At 42.6% G+C, this 21,226-nt stretch overlaps 1 protein-coding gene across 2 annotated transcripts in view; it reads left to right on the top strand.

The window, feature by feature from the left end:
* Positions 1 to 21,226, top strand: part of Vang (Strabismus domain-containing protein Vang) — a 679,794-nt gene that overhangs the window by 259,395 nt on the left and 399,173 nt on the right. The gene's annotated exons all lie outside the window — the stretch shown is intronic.

Raw genomic sequence — 21,226 nt, 5'->3', positions numbered from 1 at the left:
TCCAGCCTGAAATTCATTCATTATTCATTTTCATGACTTCTTTGTTCCTTCATTTGGGTTTACTGTCGTCATATTCTTGAGGTGAGGCTACAGTGGCCAGCTTCCCAATTGGTAACACTGAAGTAGCCCTCGTCAGCACTGGGGGCGGGAGGAGGCCACCCGTGTAAGTGCACACGGCTGTGGTCCCCCACACGGTAGCACGTACATATACGGCTATGGTCCTTTAGGCGTTTTGACCAGCAGGGGCGAGGCTGGAGGTACTGCCGCGTAAACTGACGCATAACTGATGCGCAAATATTTAAAAGGACGACCGGATAGGGGAGTTTTGGTGCAGTTGGATTGTAGAGCATGTATGTACAGGCATTAGCATCTGTATATGACTTCTGTTTCCTGCTGTGTGTGAGGAGTAGAACATGCAGTCTATCTTTATATAAGACAGAGTCACTGGGAGAAGAGAGTAGATGCAATAGCAGGTGATAACACCTTGCATTGTTTGTGTATATAAAGAGCCTTTTGTACATTCAGAGATCTGTATTATGATGAGGTTCTGGAAAATACACAGCAGGACTCTGATATCACATTGCTTTTAATATCATACCTGCTGCTTAGCTGTCATGAGCAGCTTCTGTAGCAGCAGGAGACCTTCCAGCCGGAGGCGCTGACGTAGCAGCTGGAATCCAGTCCACCAAGTTTGGGTGAAATTTGTGATTGGGGATCCCTAATATATAAAGTTTCAGGGAGTTCCAATGAATAAATTTGTGACGAGTCGAACTTAAAAGATGAGTTGTATTGGTTTGTGTTTGCGTATGCATTCGTATAGAAACGGGGAGGTTCTATGAGCAGCCTGATCCAATCCTTTCGTTTGGTTCATGAAAGTCTACGATTTCTTCTCTATAGCTCTTTCTTATTTCGGGTCACTGCGAAGAAATGCCCTTGGTGGTCATTGGCTGGGTTATCGGCAGTGTGGCCATCGAACCAGCGAGGATCCACTTGTTCAGAATACGTCGTAGATAGGGAAAAGGCTTCCATGTCGACTATTGAACACCTACAGTAGTTTAGGCGCGATAGTACAAATGACGTTAAGACTAAGAACAGATATACGCCCAAGGTCCCATACGGCGGTCACATGCTGGAGGTACACTTGATGCAGCAAGATGTGATCTGAAACTGTTCATCCATTCAGTTTTCTATTATGATTCTTCCTGGTGTATCACACTGATCGACCTTGTCCCTCCGGCATGTGGGTTCAGTTCCTGGAGAATATCTCCTCCTTTATGAGATATTTATATCCTGGAGGATGTTTACTTTTATGAGATATTCATATCCATTGATATGAAGAGGAGGTACCTTAGTCTGGGACCTACCAGTCACTAACATCTGTTGGACTTGCGGGAAGGTAGGAAGACCCTGGAGTAGAAGACATCTGGTAACCGACTGGTTCAAAACGAGGAAGAGGCACCTTACACCACGAGTGAGTCCCTCAAACACCAGCCTCTTGGAAAAGCCAGTAAGTGGCAGTTCTGTTTAACCCTCGCGTGATGTTTTAAGCGTTGATGATGAGTGTGGCTGATGTCGCTTGCTGTCAGTGGCAATTGAGGACGCAACCCAGGTCAGACATCATCATCATCATCATCAACAGTTTACTAAACATTGATGAACCAACTTGTACTACTGCAAGGATCATGTGGAAGGATGTTATAGGAGCATAATGACAAATTATGGTTCTCTGTCAACTCCTTTTCAATCCTAGATTTGTACATTGGTTTGTGGTGGGTGTGTTGGAGCCGTCACTACCTTGTTTTCCAAGACATGCAAACTACCCCTCCTTCAAGTGTGCCATGTTATTGGCCTTGATTAAGGCAACTCTCCCTCCCTCCCTCCCCAGTGTTGACTACTGGGTATACAGCCGCGCCCACGTAAATATCCTGATGATGGGAGAAATGTATTTTGAAATTGCGGGGGACGGTGTATAAATCTCAGCGCATGATGTAGAAAATGGGAGACCCAGAGGTTACTTTTAGAAGTAAGTGTGTGGGTGTGTTTGTCTGATATGAGTATATGAATATATTCATATAAATGTTTATGAAAATATACGCACACACGCACACATACACATACACACACACACGCACACACACACCCACACACACACACACACACACAAACACACACCCACACACACACACACACACACACACACCCACACACTCATATACACACTTAGATTCACCATTAGATACCTAACGTATGTCAACACAATACTACTGCAATTCAAGGAATACGTAACTTTACATCACGTTATGTTCAAGGAACCACCACTAAAAGTGTAATGTATAAACGATAAGATTTGCTGTGTAAGTCTTCCTGTGCTATGTAGATACACTTCACTCATATGTTTATACAAAGCTTCGAAGCCTCGAGTCCTATCTTGATCTCAGGCTCTTGTCAATAATTAACTCGTTACTATCATGACTTCTCGATTATGTAATTCCTCTACTGTGTATTTTCAGCCAAATGGCTGCTTGAAGTCTATAATACGTTTTTTGTCTTATTCATTTATTTATACACATTCACAAACGTGTGTGTGTGTGTGTGTGTGTGTGTGTGTGTGTGTGTGTGTGTGTGTGTGTGTGTTACTGGACTTCGCCTGCATGAAGTAACACCGCGAGGGAAAAGTCACCTTTGACGAGACTTTACCCTTGCAATGCACTCAAAAAGAGTCCATCATTTCCCTGCCACTGGAAGTAGCGCAGCCTTGGAGCCTCCTGGAAGGAGTTCTTGAGTAACACCAGAACTCTTTTTTATAAAGTGGTCCTAGGGTAGTTTATATATATATATATATATATATAATCCCTGGGGATAAAGGAGAAAGAATACTTCCCACATATTCCCTGTATGTCGTAGAAGGTGACTAAAAGGGGAGGGAGCGGGGGCTGGAAATCCTCCCCTCCCGTTTTTCAGCTTTCCAAAAGAAGGAACAGAGAAGGGGGCCAAGTGAGGATATTCCCTCTCAGGCTCAGTCCTCTGTTCATAACGCTTCCTCGCTAATGCGGGAGACGGTGAATATGTATAAATATATACATATCCCTGGGGATAGGGGAGAAAGAATACTTCCCACGTATTCCCTGCGACTAAAAGGGGAGGGAGCGGGTGGCTGGAAATCCTCCCCTCTCGTTTTTTTTTTTTTTTTTTCAATTTTCCAAAAGAAGGAACAGAGAAGGGGGCCAGGTGAGGATATTCCCTCTAAGGCCCAGTCCTCTGTTCTTAACGCTACCTCGCTAATGCGGGAAATGGCGAATAGTATGAAAGATACACATATGTATTGGCATTAAGTTTTCAAAAGTCTATTTTCAGGAGAATATGGACGCCATCCGCAATATGGCGAGGCGTATGTATTGTAACTACCGTCACACATGTAATTGTTCATTAACAGTATTCCCTTCACAGTGTCGCCAACGACTTAACGACCTCATAAATGCGTTTACAATGTTAGTATTATTGGTGACACCAGCTGTTCCTCTCAGTCTGAACCTAGACGGTCTATCTATCTATCTATCATCCATCTATCTATCTCTCTATCTATCTGTCTGTGTATCTGTCTCTGTATCTATATCTCCGACACCCGTCCCCTGCGGGAGCTGGCCACGGGATAAGAGTCTCCATTAGTGCTGAACTCCAGCGTCGTTTCTTAGCCTTTAGCGCCTCACCCTTAACAGACCAGTGGCAGAGGGCGACTCTAGCGCAGTGTTTGCTGAGGTTCACACCGACTTCTTTAGTTAATGCGTCTACCTGGTATTCCTGCCTAAAGTTCCAACCTACTGCTTCTATCTAATGCGCCCACCTAATGTTACTAGTTAAACCGAATGTTTCTAATGTTCCTGTCTGATGTTCCTATCTACTATTTCTATCTGTTGCGCCTGAAATGTTGCCCAAAGGCAGGGCTAGCAGCGCATAGTGCTCACCGCAGGAAAATCTAGAGTTAGAAAGAGTGAGATGTGTGAGTTAAGTGTTGCCAAGCGTTATGTGTGACAAGGAGAGATTGTATGTTTATGGACAGAGTGCCAGTAGTCCACGTGTATTACAGAAAGAAAAGACAGCTACCTGGGTCCGAGGGAGTGCAGCTTAACAGCCACAGAAGTGCTGGCTCACTGCGCAGCCGTCACTAACTCTCTCAATATCTAGATGTATTGTAGTTGTGATCCAGCTCCCTGGTCGAGGCTGCCTACCACCCAGACCTCGACAGTATGTCACATTTTGTTTATAACGTTCAAACGTGTCATTTGCGTCAACAAAATACAGCTTACAGTTCATATCCCCGCGCTCACAAACCTTACTTTATCTTCCCATCTGTTCTTGTATCCTGACATTAATCTAGCTACTATAATGTTTTTAACCCTACCTCTGCCATATCTATGGGATCCAACACCTGTGTGTGTGTGTGTGTGTGTGTGTGTGTGTGTGTGTGTGTGTGTGTGTGTCTGTGTGTGTGTGTCTGTGTGTGTGTGTCTGTGTGTGTGCGTGTGTGTGTGTGTGTGTGTGTGTGTGTGTGTGTGTGTGTATGATTCTGTATATATACCAACACATAAAATCCTTTGTTGATGAACCCCGAGGGGAAGATAAACAGCTAGGATTGGCTGAGGGCCGAGTGCCGTACCTTGTATTCGAACCCAAGCTGGCCCGATACCAGGCAGGGCCTGTGCTGTGTAATGGCCAGTAACGCTAATCACTCCATCACTACCGGTTTGTGAGTGTGAGTGAGCAGTTCCTATTTGTGCAATATGCGGAGCGAGGTCTACATTGCATGTTTGTATCATCATTGCATGTACACCTATAAGTGTACGTGTGTGTGTGTGTGTGTATGAAGAGAAGGGGGTATGGAGAGAGAGAGAGAGAGAGAGAGAGAGAGAGAGAGAGAGAGAGAGAGAGAGAGAGAGAGAGAGAGAGAGAGAGAGAGAGAGAGAGAGCAAATCAGCGTAAGGATATACGTCCTACGGTCACTGGCCAATCATGGTGATGGGTGCAGGTAAGGTGTAGTGCAGCACAGGTGGGCAGAACTGGTGACAAAAGGTGAGCTGTGTCCCTCAGCTGTACATATATCAGCGGGCTGGGCCGACTACGCGGTACTGGGGGTGTACTAATGACCTGGCAGCACGCGTGCACTAAGATATATCTGGCAGTAATGACGCTACCTAGATCTGCAAGGTGGCCCCGCGCCAGTCTTCCTACCGCCAATTTACGTAATATATCACATCACTAGTGTATCCTGATCATGCCATACTGACGTCCTCTTGTACAAACTCGGGTACTTGGAGAACGGTTCCTTCATTCTTTTCTCCGTGTCCTCTCTCTCTCTCTCTCTCTCTCTCTCTCTCTCTCTCTCTCTCTCTCTCTCTCTCTCTCTCTCTCTCTCTCTCTCGGGTAGTAGGAGCCACTGGCCAGGGAGGTGTTGTTACCAGTACTATACCCGCTTGGGTATGAGGAGGGTTAGTGACGGCTGTGCAGTGATTAGCTGTCAAGGGTCACCCTTTCGGCCCAGGTAACAGTCTTTTATCCCTGCCTCATCCCGCACGTAGGCTGCTGGCTTTCACTCCAGAGACATAGAGTTTCTCCATGTTACACATAGCACTTGACTCTCGCGACGTGTTATTCGTCTACTATATTTTTCTCCGGTGAACGCTACGCGCTAGCATCTCATCCACTTAGCACTCTTGAGGAAGTAACTGCTCTCTCACTCACTCACACACTCTCTCTCTCTCTCTCTCTCTCTCTCTCTCTCTCTCTCTCTCTCTCTCTCTCTCTCTCTCTCTCTCTCTCTCTCTCTCTCTCTAACATGTGCCAGTCACCGTGACTCCAGGGCAAACGTGCCTTTCTTTGCCCTTCGAGCTGTGAGTTCTTATCTTACTCCAACCCAATAAAAAGCCTAACCATTATCATTAGGATGGTAAGCCATTCCTTATTTTCCTTGATAGGAATCGACATGGCTCGGCCAGGAACACACCCACTTTTACGGCCATCTGGGATGAAAATATGTAGAAAATTAGAACACAAAGAATGAAATGAAATCAGAGCTTCTTAGGTTGTTAAGGTTGAGAAAAAAGACGAAAGAAGGAGGCGTCGTTATGATTAACTTCGTGAAGGCTGGTCTCCACACAGGATCTATGGGAAGCAGCAGGCAGGCGCCGTCTAAGCCTTAGTGACAGGGACACATGCAAACAGGTCACGAGAGCAGTGGCCGAAATTATACTGTAGAAGAGAAATGAGGCGCCAACACCACAGTGGACAGAAAGGGATGAGTGAAACGTGTTTATACCTGAAGGTTTTAGGTCGCATTCTGACTGTGAGAGAGGCAGAAGAAGAACCTCCCAGGTATTGGAGAAGTACTCCATGCCAAGGCGAATGAAACTTCAGTAGATATGGAATAGATGCTCACAAGAAGAATGAAGCAGGAACCTATAAAACTCTCTCAACTTTTGGGAAGCAGATTATGTAATGTTCAACATTTAGGGATTTCGATAGTGAGGGATGTGGTCATGCCTGACAAGATTGAACTGTATTGTTTTGAAATCTAACAGCTGTGAAAGGAGGGAGATTTAGAAAGCGATATGGAGAGTAGACTTTTGCACAATTACATTTAACCAGGTTGCTGCTGCCCTCTCTCAGATGTTGCATAGCTCCCAATTAAGAAAGGAAGCATGTTCAATTCAAGAAAAAGAGTGAACACCAGAGTGAGCTGAAGTAAGTTTGTTGGAATTCTCGTCGTGATAATGATAAGGTTCGGCGGTGGAATACAAGAGTAGGCAATGCGACAGAACTTTAAGGGAACATCAGTGTTGCTGGAATAAGAGGGATAGGTCGCTCTATCACCGACTACCGAAATGGACCGATTGAAGTTAACGCTACAAAACAGAGAAGCAGAAAAGTTAAAGAAAGGAGGTTTAGAGAGCAGTGGCCTGCTATACCCTATCTAACACTTTGTAGCCGTCCAGAGCCACGACCAAGTATTCACCAAAATCTCAGAGAGAGGAAAACCACATGCCATATTGGTGATATGAAAAGGTAGATTGGTACTCTAAGTTTTTAAGAATGTGAGAGGTAAGGAGAGTTTCAACAACTCTGAAGACAAAAGAAGTAAAAACGATGGGGCGAATATTGGACAGGTTAGAACGGTCTCCTTTTTTAGGCATGTCTCCAAGGAGCAAAGAAAGTTTGGGTTTTAAGAGAGAGACGAAAAAGGCGAGCAAGGACAGGAACGGGTTCGGAGGCACACTTCTACGATATTAGATGAGCTATGCCATCCAGACCTTGGACGAGGTAACTATAAGAGAGAGAATGTGTGCATTAGAGCAAGAGCAGTCAAACTATGACTTTGCGACTCCATCAAAGTCGAGATCACCTTCGTTATAAAGTCAACATAGCTGGAGGCATTTCGACTGGTGAAGTTAGCTGTGCAAGGATGACCACTGAGTTATCCCAAAGCTCCAGAGCAGACGTTTTGAGGGGGTACAGAAGTGGTAACGTCCAGCTGAGAGTATCAGAGATACGATTGCGGTCAGAGGATCCTAAAGGGGCAGACACGATGAATGCACAGTGTGAGGTTCAGAGGTAAAATGAGATGTCGAGAATATTGGAAAAGTGGTTGTGACAATCATGATCTCGAGCTGTGTGATTTCATTAGTTGTTCCAGATTGTTAAGTCAAGGTTAAAGGTGGGTAGGTCTTGATTTCACCAGGATCATCCAGCGTGGAGCCAACCCGATCTTTGTGGTGGGTATCGAAATCCATTGCATGAATGATCTCTGTGGGATGATTTGACGAGAGCAGTGCTTCGTGGCAGGAGATCAAGTAGTTGAAGAGCTGTACTTAGTTGGAGTATTTTGGATGGAAAGTACTTGAAAAATAAAAGCAAAGTTATATTGAATGAAGGAAATTTGAGCCATATGGTTACAAAGTTGAGAAACTCAAATTAACTTGGTTAGCAAATGGCGCTTTTGTAATTTTCGCTGACTAGAATATGTGATACGCTTTTTGAAGTAACTTCTTCCTGACAGCTACATTTGCCAAAACACTGGACGTATGTCCTCACTGTCGTGTGCAAAATTTTCAGTGCTGGAGATGTGCACATGATCACTGCTCTCTTCACTTCATTCATTCACGGGTAACCTGGGGTTCACACGCCACCTTGTGTAGGTGTCATTAGCCATGTGTCCAGAGCAGCACAAGTTATCAGTCGTCACACGGGCTACCCTCGGTTGTGTGGTGTGAGGATCTCGACTGGAGATGGGCACCACACATGGCGCCTCCCCTTCAGTAAAGGTCAGGGTAACAAGTCATTAGCCGAGGCTGGAGCTTTAGGAGTCAGGTTTTTGTCATTAAGGTAGAAGTTCTATGACCCCCTCTCTCTCTCTCTCTCTCTCTCTCTCTCTCTCTCTCTCTCTCTCTCTCTCTCTCTCTCTCTCTCATATATATATATATATATATATATATATATATATATATATATATATATATATATATATATATATATATATATATATATTATCCCTGGGGATAGGGGATTAAGAATACTTCCCACGTATTCCCTGCGTGTCGTAGAAGGCGACTAAAAGGGGAGGGAGCGGGGGGCTGGAAATCCTCCCCTCTCGTTTTTTTTTAATTTTCCAAAAGAAGGAACAGGGGGGGCCGGGTGAGGATATTCCAAAAGAGGCCCAGTCCTCTGTTCTTAACGCTACCTCGCTGGCGCGGGAAATGGCAAATAGTTTAAAAGAAAGAAAAAGAAAATATATATATATATATATATATATATATATATATATATATATATATATATATATATATATACTATATATATATATATATATATATATATATATATATATATATATATATATATATATATATATATATACTATATATATATATATATATATATATATATATATATATATATATATATATATATATATATTTTTTTTTCTTTTTTTTCGCTGTCTCCCGCGTTTGCGAGGTAGCGCAAGGAAACAGACGAAAGAAATGGCCCAACCCACCCCCATACACATGTATATACATACATCCACACACGCAACTATACATACCTACACAGCTTTCCATGGTTTACCCCAGACGCTTCACATGCCCTGATTCAATCCACTGACAGCACGTCAACCCCGGTATACCACATCGATCCAATTCACTCTATTCCTTGCCCTCCTTTCACCCTCCTGCATGTTCAGGCCCCGATCACACAAAATCTTTTTCACTCCATCTTTCCACCTCCAATTTGGTCTCCCTCTTCTCCTCGTTCCCTCCACCTCCGACACATATATCCTCTTGGTCAATCTTTCCTCACTCATTCTCTCCATGTGCCCAAACCATTTCAAAACACCCTCTTCTGCTCTCTCAACCACGCTCTTTTTATTTCCACACATCTCTCTTACCCGTACGTTACTTACTCGATCAAACCACCTCACACCACACATTGTCCTCAAACATCTCATTTCCAGCACATCCATCCTCCTGCGCACAACTCTATCCATAGCCCACGCCTCGCAACCATACAACATTGTTGGAACCACTATTCCTTCAAACATACCCATTTTTGCTTTCCGAGATAATGTTCTCGACTTCCACACATTCTTCAAGGCTCCCAGAATTTTCGCCCCCTCCCCCACCCTATGATCCACTTCCGCTTCCATGGTTCCATCCGCTGCCAGATCTACTCCCAGATATCTAAAACACTTCACTTCCTCCAGTTTTTCTCCATTCAAACTCACCTCCCAATTGACTTGACCCTCAACCCTACTGTACCTAATAACCTTGCTCTTATTCACATTTACTCTTAACTTTCTTCTTTCACACACTTTACCAAACTCAGTCACCAGCTTCTGCAGTTTTTCACATGAATCAGCCACCAGCGCTGTATCATCAGCGAACAACAACTAACTCACTTCCCAAGCTCTCTCATCCCCAACAGACTTCATACTTGCCCCTCTTTCCAAAACTCTTGCATTTACCTCCCTAACAACCCCATCCATAAACAAATTAAACAACCATGGAGACATCACACACCCCTGCCGCAAACCTACATTCACTGAGAACCAATCACTTTCCTCTCTTCCTACACGTACACATGCCTTACATCCTCGATAAAAACTTTTCACTGCCTCTAACAACTTGCCTCCCACACCATATATTCTTAATACCTTCCACAGAGCATCTCTATCAACTCTATCATATGCCTTCTCCAGATCCATAAATGCTACATACAAATCCATTTGTTTTTCTAAGTATTTCTCACATACATTCTTCAAAGCAAACACCTGATCCACACATCCTCTACCACTTCTGAAACCACACTGCTCTTCCCCAATCTGATGCTCTGTACATGCCTTCACCCTCTCAATCAATACCCTCCCATATAATTTACCAGGAATACTCAACAAACTTATACCTCTGTAATTTGAGCACTCACTCTTATCCCCTTTGCCTTTGTACAATGGCACTATGCACGAATTCCGCCAATCCTCAGGCACCTCACCGTGAGTCATACATACATTAAATAACCTTACCAACCAGTCAACAATACAGTCACCCCCTTTTTTAAATAAATTCCACTGCAATACCATCCAAACCTGCTGCCTTGCCGGCTTTCATCTTCCGCAAAGCTTTTACTACCTCTTCTCTGTTTACCAAATCATTTTCCCTAACCCTCTCACTTTGCACAACACCTCGACCAAAACACCCTATATCTGCCACTCTATCGTCAAACACATTCAACAAACCTTCAAAATACTCACTCCATCTCCTTCTCGCATCACCACTACTTGTTATCACCTCCCATTCCGTACAGACTTCCCCAGAACGTTTTTTAAAGGAGGGAAGTAAATGTTTATAGTTGTGTTACTGGAGTGATAGTTTTCATACATAGTGTTTTGACAAGAAAATAGTGAAATTGGAGAAAAATGTAGCTTAGACATTGAAGCTTATTGATACAGTGGTTAAATTGATGAGAACTGCTATTGACGTTTGTGTAAATAAATTATACAATTCCTTTTTCCATAGCCAGAGTGAACCATTATGTGACATTCATTTTTTTCATTCATTTCAAGCTAGAAGTTTCAGTTTTCTAAATTGTTTCTTACATTTTTCATATGTATATATATGTATGTGTGTGTGTGTGTGTGTGTGTGTATGTGCGTGTGTGTGTGTATGTGTGTGTATGTGTATATGTATATATATATATATGTATATTATCCCTGGGGATAGGGATTAAGAATACTTCCCACGTATTCCTCGCGTGTCGTAGAAAGCGACTAGAGGGGACGGGAGCGGGGGGCCAGAAATCCTCCCCTCCTTGTATTAACTTTCTAAAATGGGAAACAGAAGAAGGAGTCACGCGGGGAGTGCTCATCCTCCTCGAAGGCTCAGAGTGGGGTGCCTAAATGTGTGTGGATATATATATATATAAATATATATATATATAGATATATATATATATACATAAACGCCCATATACGCACATACATACACACATCAGCGTAAAACATACATACATACATACATACATACATACATACATACATACATACATACATACATACATACATACATACATACATACATACATACATACATACATACATACATACATACATACATACATACATACATACATACATACATACATACATACATACATACATACATACATACATACATACATACATACATACATACATACATACATACATACATACATACATACATACATACATACATACATACATACATACATACATACATACATACATACATACATACATACATACATACATACATACATACATACATACATACATACATACATACATACATACATACATACATACATACATACATACATACATACATACATACATACATACATACATACATACATACATACATACATACATACATACATACATACATACATACATACATACATACATACATACATACATACATACATACATACATACATACATACATACATACATACATACATACATACATACATACATACATACATACATACATACATACATACATACATACATACATACATACATACATACATACATACATACATACATACATACATACATACATACATACATACATACATACATACATACATACATACATACATACATACATACATACATACATACATACATACATACATACATACATACATACATACATACATACATACATACATACATACATACATACATACATACATACATACATACATACATACATACATACATACATACATACATACATACATACATACATACATACATACATACATACATACATACATACATACATACATACATACATACATACATACATACATACATACATACATACATACATACATACATACATACATACATACATACATACATACATACATACATACATACATACATACATACATACATACATACATACATACATACATACATACATACATACATACATACATACATACATACATACATACATACATACATACATACATACATACATACATACATACATACATACATACATACATACATACATACATACATACATACATACATACATACATACATACATACATACATACATACATACATACATACATACATACATACATACATACATACATACATACATACATACATACATACATACATACATACATACATACATACATACATACATACATACATACATACATACATACATACATACATACATACATACATACATACATACATACATACATACATACATACATACATACATACATACATACATACATACATACATACATACATACATACATACATACATACATACATACATACATACATACATACATACATACATACATACATACATACATACATACATACATACATACATACATACATACATACATACATACATACATACATACATACATACATACATACATACATACATACATACATACATACATACATACATACATACATACATACATACATACATACATACATACATACATACATACATACATACATACATACATACATACATACATACATACATACATACATACATACATACATACATACATACATACATACATACATACATACATACATACATACATACATACATACATACATACATACATACATACATACATACATACATACATACATACATACATACATACATACATACATACATACATACATACATACATACATACATACATACATACATACATACATACATACATACATACATACATACATACATACATACATACATACATACATACATACATACATACATACATACATACATACATACATACATACATACATACATACATACATACATACATACATACATACATACATACATACATACATACATACATACATACATACATACATACATACATACATACATACATACATACATACATACATACATACATACATACATACATACATACATACATACATACATACATACATACATACATACATACATACATACATACATACATACATACATACATACATACATACATACATACATACATACATACATACATACATACATACATACATACATACATACATACATACATACATACATACATACATACATACATACATACATACATACATACATACATACATACATACATACATACATACATACATACATACATACATACATACATACATACATACATACATACATACATACATACATACATACATACATACATACATACATACATACATACATACATACATACATACATACATACATACATACATACATACATACATACATACATACATACATACATACATACATACATACATACATACATACATACATACATACATACATACATACATACATACATACATACATACATACATACATACATACATACATACATACATACATACATACATACATACATACATACATACATACATACATACATACATACATACATACATACATACATACATACATACATACATACATACATACATACATACATACATACATACATACATACATACATACATACATACATACATACATACATACATACATACATACATACATACATACATACATACATACATACATACATACATACATACATACATACATACATACATACATACATACATACATACATACATACATACATACATACATACATACATACATACATACATACATACATACATACATACATACATACATACATACATACATACATACATACATACATACATACATACATACATACATACATACATACATACATACATACATACATACATACATACATACATACATACATACATACATACATACATACATACATACATACATACATACATACATACATACATACATACATACATACATACATACATACATACATACATACACACACACACACACACACACACACACACACACACACACACACACACACACACACACACATACATACATATGTACACATTCACAGCTGCTCGCCTTCATCCATTCTCGTCGCCACCCCGCCCCACAGAAAACACCATCGCCACACTATGAGAAGCACAGGACATTTTTCACAGTTCAACAACCACGGAATAAATGATACATTTGGATGACACACTAGACAGAGATGCGTCCTTGCTGAGGTGTGGGTGTTGAGTGACTCTGTGCATGATGGTGATGGTAGGTGGGTGGGTTGAGAGTCAGCTGCCTAGGAGCGATCGTGTGTAGGGTCAGGTGAAGGAGGTGTGCGCTGCATGTATCCCTCCGCTGGCGACAAGGCCTGGTCCTCGTAGGCTTCTGTCTGTTGACGGAGAAGAATTTCAGTGAAGTGTCTTGGTCTGTAGTCTGGTTATTGATGACGGCTTTGGTTTCAAGGATGTAGTCTGCTTCAGTCACGTGGAAATATGTTTGATCGACGATTTAGGAAGATGTTATGACGTTCTCTCATTATGTTACTCCATTGATCCGAGTTGCAGATTTACCGTGAGGGGTCGGGCAAGGTCTGTGCTGGTCATGCCGACGTATATCACAGTACCGTGGGGTTGATTACGCCCCACAACGAGGTACATTGGCATGTTGCAGAGGGGCACTTTTGTTTTTCATAATTAGGTTCCTCATTATTCCGGTTCAAATTTTCTTCTGAGTTTGTGCATGGGGTACTTCTCGCTCTTATTTTCCGCAGAGCTCTGTGATATTCCTAGTATGTCGGGGTTATATAAATCTTAAAGTACATTTTGTGGGTGACGTACTGAGGATCTGTGTGGAGAAACACGAATTACTGAAACTCCTTCGCTGGATCTCTTCCATTTGAAATTCAAAGATCTCAACGGGTACTGGCAAAAATGGGTTCTCATTTCTTACCTCTAACAAAGAAATAAGGAAGTTTCTTCAAACACGCACACACACACACACACACACACACACACACGCACACACCAGCAACAGTCAGGCACCATCCACATAGTTTAAGAGGTTGGGCCACAATGGTAAAGCTCCCTCGCTTTATGAATAAGAAGACGATGTGATGGAAGAGACTATAGAAGTAAACAACTATTTAGAATCATACACTTAGGAAACAAATTCCCCAATTAGAGTATGGATCACCATTACAAGAGGTCCTGTGAAGTGTTTTAACGAGGAATGCAGCAGGCTGGTGCCACTGGAGTGGAGGGGAAAGAGACATGGCTCAATAGACGTCGATATAGCTAAGATTTTTGGGATGTTTTATGTAAAAGCTCGAAGCAGCACAATAACCAAGTAGCGTTTAAAACTATAAGTGAGCTAGTTCTACATCCAGCAGAATATAGAAGGAAGATCATAAGAATTTCAAAGAGAAAATATGAAAAAAAGAGAAGTAAAGAAATTCCCGGATGTGTTCTCAGCATTCTTCAGAAGCAAACAGTCACTGAGGGACTCGGAGGGAAGGACTGCTGAAACAAGGAAGGGTTCAGAATGAGGAGCTGACCTGCTGTTCCAAAAAATGTATTCACAGCCGACGTTGCCCGAAGTAATGTCAGGAGGGGCTGAGGGAGAGGAGGGCAAGAGCCCCTTGAGAAGCACTGAGATCATGAGTGGAGATATGAAGAAGCTCATGAAGGATCTAGATCAGTGTACAGCGGCCGACCCCGATGGTATCTTGATCTACATACCCTGGCATGTTGGGCTGCTCATCATGGGTTCTCGGACACCAACACCAAGAATATACGAGGCCACACATCTGGGCCACCAGTTCAACTATGTAGTTTAAGTTCCATGATATATATATATATATATATATATATATATATATATATATATATATATATATATATATATATATATATATATATTGCCATAAAAAAATACTGGTTCCCAAAAGCGTGAAAGTGAAGATTTATGTACGTTTGTCCTTCAACACTTTTTAAAAAGTATTTTGTAAACTGTGAAATATACACATTGGGTCGGGTGTCGTTCAAAACAATTTTTTTTTTCATCTTTATTTTTACTCTTTTTCCACATTGAAAAATTCCACTGCGTGGCGGAATGCCATGTGAGGTGTTGGCCAGTGTTACATGCACTGCAGGGCCCAGAATCTCTCTGTGAGACTAGAATAAAAACGAAATGTTATATATCGTTCGCTTTACACATACCGAGTCCTCCAGCTTCACTACTGACGAGAGAAAGACAGAATAACTGACCTCAGTGCTAACTACAACTGTGTGATTGGTCAAACGTCACGACGGCCATTCATATCCCGCGGGAAAATGATCGTTCTGAAATTTGTCTTTTATGAGGTCGACGACGAAGACTGGTGCACGACCCCGGCTCTTTGTGGTGGCTGGAAGCCTCGCCTCTTGACGGATGAACGACCGTGTAATCCGCTGATTAATTAGTCAAGGTTCCCTCCTGCCAGGACTGCTTCTTACAGGTCGTTGGCAAGTATGACTTCTGAATAATTTACAAAAATGATTGCTTTTTATTTTCCTTTTTTTTTTACAGTGTGAATCAGTAAACGCCCTACTTTCTAGCGATACTGCTTTGTATAGTGTTCCAAGAATGATCGTGCGAGAGGTCTGTAGCGAACACAGTCACTATGAGGCTCATCAGGGATCATAACGCACCAGATGTGGAGGGTGAGTGGCAGCAGGTGTACGAGGGAAGGAGGGAAGGGAGGGAGGAGGTGCACCACTACACGAGGTCACCATCCACTCCACAACCTCCAGACTCACTCAAGATGCTTCCTCCTCTGTTATCCTGCTGGAGAACATGATGGTCGTGTGTACGTGGCTCTCTCTCACGTTGACCGGAGGCCAGCTTGTGTTGCAGGAGTCGGGGGGGGGGGGGGGGGGGGACACGAGGAAAAGGATACGTGACCAAAAATACATCACACGGCATCTCACGCGTCTACGTAGTTCCAGACTTTGTAATTATCTGCGGGTGTTCTCCAGGCCTGGCCACACCTACTTCCAGACCCCCGGGCGTAGCCAGACCTCTAGATCACCCAGGCCTGGCCAGACCACCAGAACCACAAGCTTGGCCAGACCTTCATCCAGATCCTCAAGCTTGGCCAAATCTTCATATAGACCCCTAGACCTGGCCAGATCTCCAGACCCCATGCCTTAGCCAGACTTACGGAAACCCAGACCTAATTAGACCTCCAGATCCCCAGGCTTGGCCAGACCCCTCTCACAGGCCTGGCCAGACCTCCAGAACCCCAGATATGACAGATCTCCAGACCTGACTCGCACCCTCACTTCACATCCGCAATACCTCGCCCTGTGCCCGGCCCATACCACCACCGACACCACCATCTGCTTGTGGTCAAGTGTCCTCAGATTCTTACGAAAGGATAAAAGAAAACGGATTTAACTCTTGATGGCCGGGCCATCACAGAAGGCCTTCCCCTCGTTCTCACGGGTCGTATCATTGTGCTTAAGGGTCGTAACTTTGTGTTCAAGGGTCGTATTGTCATGTACTGGTGCTTAAGGGTCGTAAATTTGTGTTCAAGGGTCGTACTGACGTGTCCTGGGGGTTAAAGAAAGGGAGGTAAGCAGTCATAGAACTCCCTTATTTGTTTACCATTTGGCTCAGCTCCTCCAAGTGGCCATTGTTCAACGCCTCAACACACCTGTGGTGTCGGCGTCAGGTCACAGCCTCGCTACACCACCCTCAGAGTTTCAAAATCTCTTGTACCAGCACACGTGTCGTGAGCTGACCAAATCTGGAAAGCGGCATGACTTCGATGCCCGTACACCGGAGGGAGAACTCTTGCTCGTGTAAAAAAGCATTAGCATTGTCGTCGCCTGGGTTTACAGTAAATCTGGGCTTTAGAGAGAGAGAGAGGGAGAGAGAGAGAGAGAGAGAGAGAGAGAGAGAGAGAGAGAGAGAGAGAGAGAGAGAGAGAGAGGATAGATTTGAACAGAATTGTCAAATTGCCTTTCTCGTAAGGAAGGGATTGTGTGAATTCACATAGATTACCTCGAGTAGATGAATGAAGTCAGTGGTCTTCAGCACAAGGACATTTGGTGGAAACCCAGCCTGAGAAAGAAAGATGTTTGGCCGCGTTAGACCAAGACAAATGTCTACCAAGTTTAAGCTGGATCGTCCAGGGAGGAGAGTAACTGCGTTCATTGTTAATTCAAGAAAGAAAAAAAAGAAGACAAAGAAAAGAAAGAAAGAAGAAACAGAGGAAAAATAAAGCTTCCTTCATCCTTCTGAGGAAGATGTGATGAATGAAGCCAGCAGCTTCCTTCCTTCCTTCATCCTGGCTGCCATCCGTCACTGGGAGGGGAAGCTGACGGAGGTACATATTTCTCCTGAAGGATTTTCTGCGTACTGGTGAGCCGGAGGCTGGGAGTTACCACACACCATCCGTAACTCACTCATTAAGGAAGGCAGTTCCCCTTGGCAGAGTTTCCTCATTATCTTACTGTACGGTGTAGGGGGGGGTTAATTACCCGGTACATGGCATCTTGATCATTTGGGGGAAAGAACTTTTATATATTTATATATGATGCTGCACTAATGTACTAACTGCTTAATTACAGGTAATTAATGTTACTTATTATGTTGCCTTAAGTGGAGGAGGATGGGAGGGGGGGGTGAGAGGAGGAGCAGTAGTGCTGGTGTGGCGGGCTGGGACGATGTATCCCACCCGGTACCAGGGATGGTGTACTGGGACGATTACCATGGGTGGTGTACTGGGAGGGTATCTCCCACCCGGTACCAGGGATGGTGTACTGGGACGATACCTCCCACCAGGTACCATCGGTGGTGTACTGGAGCGATACCTCCCACCCGGTACCAGGGGTGGTGTACTAGGACGATACCTCCCACCCGGTACCAGGGGTGGTGTACTGGGACGATACCTCCCACCCGGTACCAGGGGTGGTGTACTGGGACGATACCTCCCACCAGGTACCATCGGTGGTGTACTGGAGCGATACCTCCCACCCGGTACCAGGGGTTATGTACCGGGACGGTACCTCCCACCCGGTACCAGGGGTGGTGTACTGGAGCGATACCTCCCACCCGGTACCAGGGGTGGTGTACTAGGACGATACCTCCCACCCGGTACCATCGGTGGTGTACTGGGACGATACCTCCCACCCGGTACCAGGGGTTATGTACCGGGACGGTACCTCCCACCCGGTACCATCGGTGGTGTACTGGGACGATACCTCCCACCAGGTACCAGGGGTGGTGTACTGGGACGATACCTCCCACCCGGTACAAGGGGTGGTGTACTAGGACGATACCTCCCACCAGGTACCTGGGGTGATGCACTGGGACGATACCTCCCACCCGGTACCAGGGGTTATGTACCGGGACGGTACCTCCCACCCGGTACAAGGGTTGGTGTAGTGGGACGGTATCTCCCACCCGGTACCAGGGGTGATGTCTTGGTACACGGTACCAGGGCTGGTGTACTGGGGCGATAAGCTACCAATACCAGGGTATTGTACCAGGCCAATACCTACCACCCAGTGCCATGGTACTGTGCTATGATGATACTTTCCGCCTAGTACCAGGGTAGTGTACTGGGATGATACCTTCTGCCCAGTACCAGGATGATACGTCCCACTTGATACTAGGGCTAGTGTACGGGATGATACCTCCCTCTCAGTTCTAGGATGATACCTCCCACCGGTACTGGGACAGTGTACTGGGATGATACTTCCTGCCCAGTTCTAGGATATAACTTTCCACCCTCTACCAGGGTTAGTGTACTGGGATGATACATCCGGCTCAACACCAAGATGACACGTCCCGTCCGCCCAGTACCAGAATAGTACCACCCACCCAATACCAGTGAACCGGGATGCTATCTCCGACCAGGTACTACATAGGTGTAGTGTACCAGAACGCTACTCCCACCAGGTACCAGGGGCAGCGTACCGGGATGATCCCTCCTGCCCGGTACCTCATCAGGTAGTTCAGGCAGGGTAGCAAGTGGCTCTTCTGGGGTGCGGGAGGGAGTGGCTGGCTGGCTGGCTGCACGTGAACCCGGACCAGCTTGATGGATGGTCTCCAGTCTCATTTACCGCTGGATTATCCTTGAACGCTCACCTCTTGTGTTCACTGATGTTCCTGGCTGCAGCGACGGTCCTGCATGGTTACGTTAACCACTCGAGTACGACGACGTAACCCTTAGAGTACGATGACCTAGTCGCTTGAGCACGTCGACTTGAGTGCGACGACTTAGCTGCTTGAGTACGATAGTTTTCACCTACTGAAAACGATGATTTAATCCCTTGAGCACTTTGATTATAAGTTCATGAGTGTGACGACTTATTCCATTGAGTACGATGACTTAACGTCTTAAGTACGATAATTCAACCCCTTAAGTACGACAACCTGACACCCTGGAACACGAAGACTTAACTCCTCGAGCCTGTTGAGTTGACGACCCCTTGAATACGATGGATTAACCTGTTGACTTCGATGACATAGAGTTCTGTTCTATCTCCCACTCTCGTCCTCCTTTCGTTCTTTTTCACCGATTTCCTTTCTTGAACCGAATGCATTCATACGCTGCTGGCTCCATACTACATCCCATCGCTTCCTTAAGATTCGCAGCTTCTGTCATTTGATGTGCGTCCCGTCTCTCTACAACCCCCGAGTTGGGTTAT

This window comes from Panulirus ornatus, chromosome 68 (assembly GCF_036320965.1).
Source record: "Panulirus ornatus isolate Po-2019 chromosome 68, ASM3632096v1, whole genome shotgun sequence".
Taxonomy (NCBI): domain Eukaryota; kingdom Metazoa; phylum Arthropoda; class Malacostraca; order Decapoda; family Palinuridae; genus Panulirus; species Panulirus ornatus.
Note: the sequence above shows the minus strand (reverse complement) of the source record. Positions and strands in the feature narration are given on the sequence as shown.